An 11,403-nucleotide genomic window follows, 5' to 3' on the forward strand; every position below is an offset into this window, starting at 1 on the left:
CAAGAATCTCTTCTCATTCTTAGAAATATCTCTTTAGCTCTAGAAAAGTTTTGCTAAGTCTTATCCCAAATCGCCTAGGTTTTCACAAGTGGCGTAACTATCTGGCTCACTAAGGACTCTCTCTAACCTGGGATAGCATTATCTGTCCCTCAAAGCTTTTCCTCTTCCAAGATTGATACAAAGGACTTGGACCTACCTATGCACACCTGAAACCCTCTCCTTCCTCCCACTTCATGAGTTGGAGGCTTCCTTTCTCAAAATCCCTAAGTCATTTCTTGATTTTCCTTTCAAGCAGTTTTCTAAAACACTTCTCTACTTAGAAAATGGTTAAATAGTACGTGTGAATGCTTCCCATAAAGAAAATTCCCATAACCTTTCCTGACTCCAGCCACACACCTGCCGTCGTATCTTGGCTCCACTGGGCTTGAAAGTCACCATAGTCACCCTCAGAATCGTGTGTCTGCTCTCGTCCCTCTTGGTGACCTGAGAGTCCCATTTCAGACCTCACGATAGGCATTTCCTACCCGTGTCTTCCTTGGTCCTAACAGCCCTGCCCCATAGAAATACAATGTGAGCCATAATCTATAGGTTCAAATTTTCCATAGCCACATTATAAAGAAAAAGAAGAGGGTGAGATTAACTTTAATTGAGCCCAGTATATCCAAATATCAACAATGTCATCAAGGTAATAAAACTAGATATTTTACATTCTTTCTAGTAACTCTTCAGAATGTATTTTATAACACCTTTCCGTTTGAATGCTTACATTTTCATTGGAGGTATTTGGTCTGTATTTGGGTTTCACAAAATTTACAATGGAAAAGCAGATTCAATAGAAAAGTAGATCCAAATGGACCCAAAAGTTTTCCAATAAGTGAATCAGTATCAGGTTTTAAATTTACATTTAAATTAATTAAAACGAAAACTTTAGTTTCACTGTAGCCTCCCAAGAGACTGCTCCTTCTCCTACGCTCCATGTAACTTCACAATCAGTTGGCGGTATTGCATTTCTCCCGTTCATCAATGACATTCCTGAATATACTTACAAAATGCCTTTCTCTGAGGTTCATACCATCTTCTCCCCACCATCACCTGACCTCCCAGGCGTTTCTCCCCATTGGTCAGACCCTGGCACCTGGCTCCCCTCTCCTCCACCTCCAGTCCTTCCATTCTGGATAATCCCAGGGCTGTGTAATGTCCTAGCCAATATCTGGCCTCAGAATTTGCTGACCCCGAATTTAAGTGACCGTCAATTTATTTCTATTTCAGCCACCCATATCCACAACTACCTTCTAGACTTTGTCATAGCCCTGACCTCCTCCAAATCTCAAACCAAATGCTTACCCCACCCCGTTATCTCCACTCCCCAAATTTCTGGTCCTTCCATTCTCCTGACTTTATACAAACACATAGCCCCCAGAGACACCCCTTTCCTCCCAGCCCTCTGTCCTAAGCCCTGACCTCACAGCACAGGGAGAGGGTGAGGAGTAGAGTTCCTGACACTGGATTCTGACATTGCACAGAACTGCTACTTACAAGCTCTGTAGCCTTGGGCAAATTATTCAACTTCCCTGCACCCGGCTTTCTCCCTGTCTAAAATAAGGATAAAAACTCTGTCAAGAAAGTTCTGTAAGATTCAAACATAAAGCACTTAATATCATGCAGCCAAATACATCCACTAAAGTTTTCTCCCGAGCCAGGGTAGGACTGTTCCCAGATCACACCACTGTTCTTTTCCTTCATCCTTCTGCCCCACCCATACGAGGCACAACCATACCCAGATCAGTGCTGCTGCCCGCCTTCTGGTCGTCTATTCCCAGCCAACTAAGCACCCCTGGACAAACGGACAGAGTGGTGCCATCACAATGCTACGTTTCTAATGTCAACACTACTGCCTGAACAATTCACTAGCCTTCGGTCAGCTCCTCTGCCACACCTAGTGGCCCTTCAGTCAGCCCACACATAGCAGGCTCTTCCCCAGTCAGAACTGAAGGCTATGAAGGCCAGGTAAGCACTGCTGCTGCTGCTAAGTCACTTCAGTCATGTCCGACTCTGTGTGACCCCATAGACGGCAGCCCACCAGGCTCCCCCGTCCCTGGGATCCTCCAGGCAAGAACACTGGAGTGGGTTGCCATTTCCTTCTCCAATGCATGAAAGTGAAAAGTAAAAAGTGAAGTCGCTCAGTCGTGTCCGACTCTTAGCGACCCCGTGGGCTGCAGCCTACCAGGCTCCTCCATCCATGGGATTTTCCAGGCAGAAGTACTAGAGTGGGGTGCCACTGCCTTCTCCAAGGTAAGCACTAGCAAATCTCTACTGAGAAGTTTGGGGGAAACTGAACACTAGTCAGGAAACTAATGAGTATTTTTTTCCCTTTTGCTGGACTTCAAACTGTCATAACAGTTATGTTATAAAAGAAACTCTAAGTGGCTTCTACCAAGCCTAACCCATCTCTGGGGCATCAGATTTGCCCACAGATTCAAGGAACTAGGATTCTGTAGTCTGAATAGAACAGTTGGGGAAGCAAAAGCCCCAGTTAAAGAGGGCATGGAAATGAACTTGGAGGAAGAAAGGAGTTTCCTTAAGAAGACAGTGAGAAAACAATTCCATTCACCATTGCAATGGAAAGAATAAAATACTTAGGAATATATCTACCTAAAGAAACTAAAGACCTATATATAGAAAACTATAAAACACTGGTGAAAGAAATCAAAGAGAACACTAATAGATGGAGAAATATACCATGTTCATGGATTAGAAGAATCAATATAGTGAAAATGAGTATACTACCCAAAGCAATTTATAAATTCAATGCAATCCCTATCAAGCTACCAACGATATTCTTCACAGAGCTAGAACAAATAATTTCACAATTTGTATGGAAATACAAAAAACCTCGAATAGCCAAAGCTATCTTGAGAAAGAAGAATGGAACTGGAGGAATCAACCTGCCTGACTTCAGGCTCTACTACAAAGCCACAGTCATCAAGACAGTATGGTACTGGCACAAAGACAGAAATATAGATCAATGGAACAAAATAGAAAGCCCAGAGATAAATCCACGCACATATGGACACCTTACCTTTGACAAAGGAGGCAAGAATATACAATGGATTAAAGACAATCTCTTTAACAAGTGGTGCTGGGAAATCTGGTCAACCACTTGTAAAAGAATGAAACTAGAACACTTTCTAACACCATACACAAAAATAAACTCAAAATGGATTAAAGATCTAAACATAAGACCAGAAACTATAAAACTCCTAGAGGAGAACATAGGCAAAACACTCTCCGACATACATCACAGCAGGATCCTCTATGACCCACCTCCCAGAATATTGGAAATAAAAGCAAAAATAAACAAATGGGACCTAATTAAACTTAAAAGCTTCTGCACATCAAAGGAAACTATTAGCAAGGTGAAAAGGCAGCCTTCAGAATGGGAGAAAATAATAGCAAATGAAGCAACTGACAAACAACTAATCTCAAAAATATACAAGCAACTCCTACAGCTCAACTCCAGAAAAATAAATGACCCAATCAAAAAATGGGCCAAAGAACTAAATAGACATTTCTGCAAAGAAGACATACAGATGGCTAACAAACACATGAAAAGATGCTCAACATCACTCATTATCAGAGAAACGCAAATCAAAACCACAATGAGGTACCATTTCACACCAGTCAGAATGGCTGCGATCCAAAAGTCTACAAGCAATAAATGCTGGAGAGGGTGTGGAGAAAAGGGAACCCTCTTACACTGTTGGTGGGAATGCAAACTAGTACAGCCACTATGGAGAACAGTGTGGAGATTCCTTAAAAAACTGGAAATAGAACTGCCTTATGATCCAGCAATCCCACTGCTGGGCATACACACTGAGGAAACCAGAAGGGAAAGAGACACGTGTACCCCAATGTTCATCGCAGCACTGTTTATAATAGCCAGGACATGGAAGCAACCTAGATGCCCATCAGCAGATGAATGGATAAGAAAGCTATGGTACATATACACAATGGAGTATTACTCAGCCATTAAAAAGAATACATTTGAATCAGTTCTAATGAGGTGGATGAAACTGGAGCCTATTATACAGAGTGAAGTAAGCCAGAAGGAAAAACACCAATACAGTATACTAACGCATATATATGGAATTTAGAAAGATGGTAACAATAACCCTGTGTACGAGACAGCAAAAGAGACACTGATGTATAGAACAGTCTTATGGACTCTGTGGGAGAGGGAGAAGGTGGGAAGATTTGGGAGAATGGCATTGAAACATGTATAATATCATGTATGAAACGAGTTGCCAGTCCAGGTTCGATGCACGATACTGGATGCTTGGGGCTGGTGCACTGGGACGACCCAGAGGGAAGGTATGGGGAGGGAGGAGGGAGGAGGGTTCAGGATGGGGAACACATGTATACCTGTGGCGGATTCATTTTGATATTTGGCAAAACTAATACAATTTTGTAAAGTTTAAAAATAAAATTAAATTAAAAAAAAAAAAGACAGTGAGATTCTTAGAAGACAAGTCAGGCAAATTCAAAAGGCATCACTGTGCCTATGTTTAAACATGGCACAATAGCATGAATGACTACCCTAAAGCTGTCCACACCCAGAACCTGTGAAGATAACAAACGGGACAAAAGGGATTAAGCAGCTGAGATTAAATTAAGGATACTGAGATGGGGGAAATCTCCTGCATCATGTGGTACACCCCAAACATAATCACAAGTCCTCATAAGAGGGAAGCAAAGGGAGATTTGATGCTGAAGTAGGAGATGTCACAATAAAAAGAGATTAGAATGATGTGAGGAAGGGGTTGTGAGCTCAGGAATGTCATCGCAGCCCCAGAAGCTCAGCATGTCAAGGACATGGATTTTTCTGCAGGGCGGAGACAAGGACCCAGCCCTGCCCATCCCCTCACTCTAGTCCAGTGAGACTGTCTGGGGTTTCTGCACCAGCTATGGGAGAACAAGTGTCTACTGTTTCAAGCTATTGGTTACAAAGTAATTTGTTACAGCAGCAAGAAGAATCTTAATACCCAGGGGTACTACTATGGAAAACCTCCAGGGTTACAGGAATATTTCAAAGTAACAAGTCAGGCCTGTCCCAAGAGGGAACACACACACACTCAGGTTTGGTTCTTAGGGCTTCAGCCCCTCTCCCCCTGCCCAGTGAGGAGACACCCTGATGAAGAAGAGTCATCAGCCAGGCCTGGGTTCAATGTTGCTCTAACAATTGATGCCTCTGGAAGAAAGCAGCCTGCTCAAAAACAGGAGTGAGCCAGATCTGTTCAGAAAAACAGATACTTTAGGTGCTCCCAGAATTAATTGACTTATCACATATCTCTAACTACTGGGGGCCCCATAAGGACCTGGAAAGGGTATGTCAGTAAAAAAAATGTCTATATAGATCTGTTATAAGCTGGCTTGTATTCCCCTCAAATTCATATGCTGAAGTCCTAACACCCAGGACCGCAAAACATAACCTTCTTTGGAAATGGGTCATTGCAGATGTCATCAGTTATGATGAGATCTTACTGGAATAGGGTGAACCCCTACTGCAATAAGACCAGTGTTCTCGTAAAACAGAGAAATCTGGTCACAAAGACATACAAGAGAACATCACATGAAGACTGGAGTTACGCTGCCATATGCAGAAGAACTACCAGAAGGGGAGGTGGGGGGGTGCCTGGCAGGGTCCTTCCTGGCGCCTCCAGAGGAAGCTTGGCCCTGCTGACACCGGACCTCAGACTCTGGCCACTGGAACTGTGAGAAAATAAACCCTGTTGTCTGAGCCACTCAGTTCGCAGTGCACTGCTATGGCAGCCCTGACACCCTAACACAAACTCCCGAAGGAAAAAGAGAAGGACGGGGTGCTCCCTGGTTTAACAGACGGCGCTGGCCTGATGCAGGGTAAAGAACGAACAGGACGGAGCTGGTTCAACCATTAAAGCTCAGCTGGACCTGCTTCCAAGGGAGGCGGCGAGGAAAGAGGCCAAGGCGAGAGGAAGACGCACTTTCCATGCTGCAGACAGAAGGGCTGATGGGGCGTTTCTGCTGCCTGAGGAGGCCAGGCCCCAAGCCTGGAAAGAATCAGAAGCTAGTAAAGGGAAGTTTGGGGGTCAGTGGGGTGTTCATGAGTCCCTGGGGTGCAAATTTCAAAAATACTAACCTTGGATTTCTTTCAGGAATATGAGGGTGGTCCTCTGGCTCAGGGAACTGTGGGCGTCAAGCAGCTCCTGTGGCCCGTTCGTCCCAGGGATTACGGAGCAGCCCCCAGAGCCCTGGTGGTGTGTGTGGCTCTCCTTCCATCTCTCTGGGCACCGGGGCCACGACTAAAAAGGCGCTGGAATCTCCAGGATGAAGACGTTCAGGAGAGATGGCACAGTGGAGGCTGTAGAAAATCATTCATGTCCAACTTTACTAAGAAGTTCCTTGTAAAACACCTCACTTCCCATCATGGCATAACCACGTTAAAAAATGCTACCTCTGCTGAGAAACCACCCTTACAAAGTGCAGGGAGCTTGCTCCTGCAAGGTAATCACAGGTTTACAACCACAGCTCTCAGAGGAGAAAAGAGCAGTTCATATTGAGAGTTAGAAAAGAATTTCATTTGAGTGGAAGAAAGCTGACTTTGCAACCAGATTAGAGGCTGGTTGAAGGAGGGCGAGGCCTTGATCGAGTGGAACTCCCACTGTGACCCTGGGCTTTCTCCTGGATTCCTTCAGAGGTTGTGGGTGGAAGCCTGGGGGATTGTTGAGTCACCACCAACCCCTGTCTCCAGTTATGGCCACTCCCTCCCTCAGCCTGCGGGCTCACGGGGCTAGAAGCTTCTTCTCTTGCATTTAGAACAGTCCCCAGGTGTTCCGTGTTACTTACTACCAGAAAGAGAAGCCCAGAACCACACCAGCTGTAATCATTAGCCCACAGGACCATCCTTCAGAGCATCAGATACAAGGAACAACCCTTGATTGCAGTCCACTCAGGTCAGGGCTGAGGCTTTTTAACCTTCATTAGCCCAATCCTTGATGCACTGCAGGTGAGGGAAATCAAGAACTTGGGTTTTTGGTCCAGAGAATATTCTAATATTCTGGCTTTGTTTTATGCACTGTATAATTCACATGCCAGAGACATTATCCTGTCCTTTGGGATTTAAAACACCTAATCCAGGTCTCCTCTCGCACACCACCCACTACCAGAGGGCTGCTAGCAGGTCACTACCAGCCCTAAAGTTCTGTTCCCTTCAGACTCGCCGCCTCTTATGAGTCATTTTCATGGCTGTTTTCCTGAAAATTAATCATTTTCTCTTGAATTCTCCAGCAACTTTGACATTGCCCCCACCAAACCAAAATAAAACCCAAATGCCACTCACCTATCTTAAGCACATGTACCCTGAGGTTGCAGGAGGTTAAAAGTGTTAGCAGTGTAGTGAAGCTAACACATGATTTTAAAGTGAATACTAAAAATCCTTATTTTTAAAAAGGCTTGCTCACTTCTCCCCTCGGAAGACCTCGGAGTTCACCTCTTCCACACGCTCCAAGCCTCCCTGCACACCAACACCAAGCTGGGTGTCCCGTGAAGGTCCTACTTCTCCCGATCCATGCCTCCAGCCAAACCTTCCTTAAGCCACTTACAAAGGTTTTCCTAAGACGATACCCTCCCGGATATATTTTCTGATGCCAATTACTAAGATGACAAGCTTTCCACCCCAATACTATTCCAATCTAGGTTACACTGGCTCTTTAGATTTTTTTTTTAAATTCTGCCTGTTTTTCCTTATTTTAAAAAACCAATAAATGTAATTTGTTCTATATTTTAGTTTACTGCTGCATTTGGCTCAAGTGTCTGTTTATAAATAAACCTACTCTGGTTCAACTACACCATGCATCTTTGCCTTATATCATGTTTTGACAGATTTTCACAAAGTTTAAAGGCACTATGAAGCCACCAGCTGCCTCCACTTCAAACTTATCTTGAGGAGTTACATTTTATTCTTGCAATAACAACCCACGAAAGGGGTACTTATGAAAATCTTTCATTTCTACATAAGATTAAAATTTTTTCAGTCCCATTTGAAAGTAATTGTATTAGAGTATGAGTGTTCAGTTGCTCATTTGTGTCCGACTCTGTGACCTAAGGACTGTAGCCTGTCAGGCTTCTCTGTCTGTGGGATTTCCTAGTCAAGAATACTGGAGTAGGTTGAATTTAAGAAGAATTTATATTGAATTTTTAAATTAGTATCAAATTTATTTACTTCCAATCCAGAGTAACATCAGAGCCTATAAACGATTTTGTATATACCTGGACCCACATGGTACCCTTAAATGCATTTCATTTAATGGTAATTTCAAAAAGCAGAGAAGAAAGGAAATATATTTTTGCTAATCGTGGACAAATTGTCCACTCTGTGTGTCCTGGGAATTCTGAACTTTTGTTCCTTTTTTAACTCTTCCCTGCCCCCACTCTCTTCAGAGAAGACCAGGCATTCCTTATATAGAGCACTCTGGCCATCTCCTTCAAGAAAGAATGGTGTTTGAGGGGAGGTAACAAACAGATGTAATGAAAAGAACATGGACAATGTATATTTGAATTCTTGCTCTGCCATTTCTAGCTGTATAACTGTACATAAGTTATTTAGCCTCTTTGAGATATGATTTCCCTATTCATGGCTTGGAGTTATTAGAAAATTTACTTAAATTTTCAAAATGGGTGAAGGGGATTATGGGTGTACTTCCAGTGCAGTTCTGTGTTGGCCTTCCCATAGTCGAGGGTGTTTTTCTACTCTGAAGGGGCAGACTTTAACCGGAAAACTTTTGTCCAGTAGGAACTGATGGGGTTCAGCATACACCGCCCCAAAATATGGCATCTTAGCATAATGAATATCTCAAGTTGAATGAGTCTGAGAAAACAGCAGAAACAGGAAGTTCACTCTGACCTTCCCTTTCCTCACTTAAACAGGTCATAAAACTCCCATGTGAAGGTACCTCCCTGAACCAGGAGGAAGGAAGCCATTCTTATCACTAGAGGCAAAGTTAGGGGCGGAGAAATCTGTACAAACATTGTTAAACCCACTCTTACCTTCCTAGTTACTTCTTCACCATTACTGCCTCTTGCCCACATTCCACTGCCTTGTCAATTCTTCACAGATTTATTGTTTCTTTGTCTAAAATGTATATAAAAACTTCCTGTTCTGCAGACTTATGGACACAGTGGGGGAAGGAGAGGGTGGACCCATTGAGAGAGTAACAGGGAAACATATACATTACCAATGTGTAAAATAGTCAGTGGGAATTTGCTGTATGATGCAGGGAGCTCAAACCTGTGCTCTGTGACAACCTAGAGGGGTGGGACGGGATGGGAGATGGGTTCAAGAGGGAGAGGACATGTGTATACTGATGGCTAATTCATGTTGATGTATGGCAGAAACCAACACACTATTGTGAAGCAATTATCCTCCAATTAAAAATAAATAAACTTAAATAAAAGCTTCCTGTTCTGGTCACTTTTTTGGGTCTTCGTCCTCTTGTGAGGAATCCCCTGTGCACATAAAATTTAGTTAAATGTGTATGCTTTTCCCCTGCAATCTGTCTTTGTCAGTTTAAGTTTTCAGAACCAGCCAGGGACTAGAGTGTCTTAGAAGAATGTCGAGAAAAACTTTTCCCTCCCCTATGGGAAGCAGATAATTTCTATCCAGTGTAATACGTAACCACAAAGATTATGAGTTTTGGCTCTGGTGGACAGTACTCAATTTTGCATCTTATCCTAGCATTGTCTACAGAATACTTGGCTTCTCAAATGCCCTCTGAATTAATAATTTTAACATCTTGATGACCCTTTCATTAATCAACAAGCTAAATAAGATCTTTGATGTATATTCCTTTCATATTTGCAGAGACTCATGATTTTATCTTTGTGAAATCATGCCTTAAAAGAGATAATCACTTCTATCTCTTTGGATTAAGAGAGGATTCAATGAAGTGAAATTAATGAGTTTATATTTTTTTTTTTGATCACTTACTCTGTGCCAGTACTGTTTCTAAACATGCACTTTCCATGAGAACTAACCCATTTAGTCCTCATCACCTTGAAAAGCCAGCATAACTCCCATTTTATAGACCAAGCTGTGGTATAAAAGGGCTTCCCCAGTAGCTCAGTGGTTAAGAATCCACCTGTAATGCAGGAGATGAAGGTTTGATCCCTGGGTGAAGATCCCCCGAAGGAAGGCATGACAACCCACTCCAGTATTGCTACCTAGAGAATCCCAGGGACAGAGGAGCCTGGTGGGCTATATTAGTCCATGGAATTAAAGAGAGTCAGGCACGACTGCAGTGACTGAGCATGCACGCGGCACGTTGAGAAAGTTACCCAAGGTCACAGACCTAGTAAGTGTCAGAGCTGGTATAGAAATCTTGGAAGGCAGGTAAGGGACCTCAGCATCTACTACGTGGCAGAACCCTTTCTCTTCCTTTTCTATAACCTCAGAAGCATCAGGACCCAGCTGTCCTAAACACAAGGCCTTGTGAGGACAATGGGATGGTTAGCAATTCCTTGTCAGCCTAACACTTGCTAAAGAGTCAGTAGATAAATTTTCTGAGCAGGGCCACCTCCCCTCCAACTATTCTTATATCCAAGCTATACCCTCCCCATCCACCCTTCCTTCATTTATCATTAGGTCACCTCCTCCAGATATTACCCCAGTCTCCAGGGATGCTCCTTCCTCTGAACTCTGACACGAATCTTCAGAAGCTGAATAGACTGATGTACACTGTTAATTATTTTAGCCAGTGTCAGAATCCTCCTTGAAACATTCTGATCCTTTGGGGACTACAGAAAACCAAAAAAAAAAAAGAAAGACAAGAAGTTTGGAGATTTTCTTGATGCCATGGTTCTCAGATAAGAAGTCTCACTCATAACTCAAAAACAGGTTATTCATTTTTTGAAGTTTTTATTTTGTATTGGGATTTAGCCAATAAACAATGTTGTGACAGTTTCAGGCCAACAGCGAAGGGACAGGGCCAAATATATACATGTATCCATTCTCCCCCATACCACTCCCCTCCCATCCAGGCTGCCACACAACACTGAGCAGAGTTCCATGTGCTAAACTATAGGTCCTTGCTTGTTACCCATTTTAAATATTGCAGGGTACATGACCATCCTGAACTCCTTAACTATCCCTTCCTCCCAGCAACCATAAGTTCATTTTCTAAGTCTGTGAGTCTCTGTTTTGTGATTTATATAATTTATTTTTAGATTCCACATATAAGGGATGTGATGTGATATTTCTCCTTCTCTGACTTACTTCATTCAGTGTACTCTCTAGGTCCATTCATGTTGCTGAAAATGGCATTATTTCATTCTTCTTTAATGGCTGAGTAATATTCCATTGTATATATGCAC

This window comes from Bos indicus x Bos taurus, chromosome 20 (assembly GCF_003369695.1).
Source record: "Bos indicus x Bos taurus breed Angus x Brahman F1 hybrid chromosome 20, Bos_hybrid_MaternalHap_v2.0, whole genome shotgun sequence".
Taxonomy (NCBI): domain Eukaryota; kingdom Metazoa; phylum Chordata; class Mammalia; order Artiodactyla; family Bovidae; genus Bos; species Bos indicus x Bos taurus.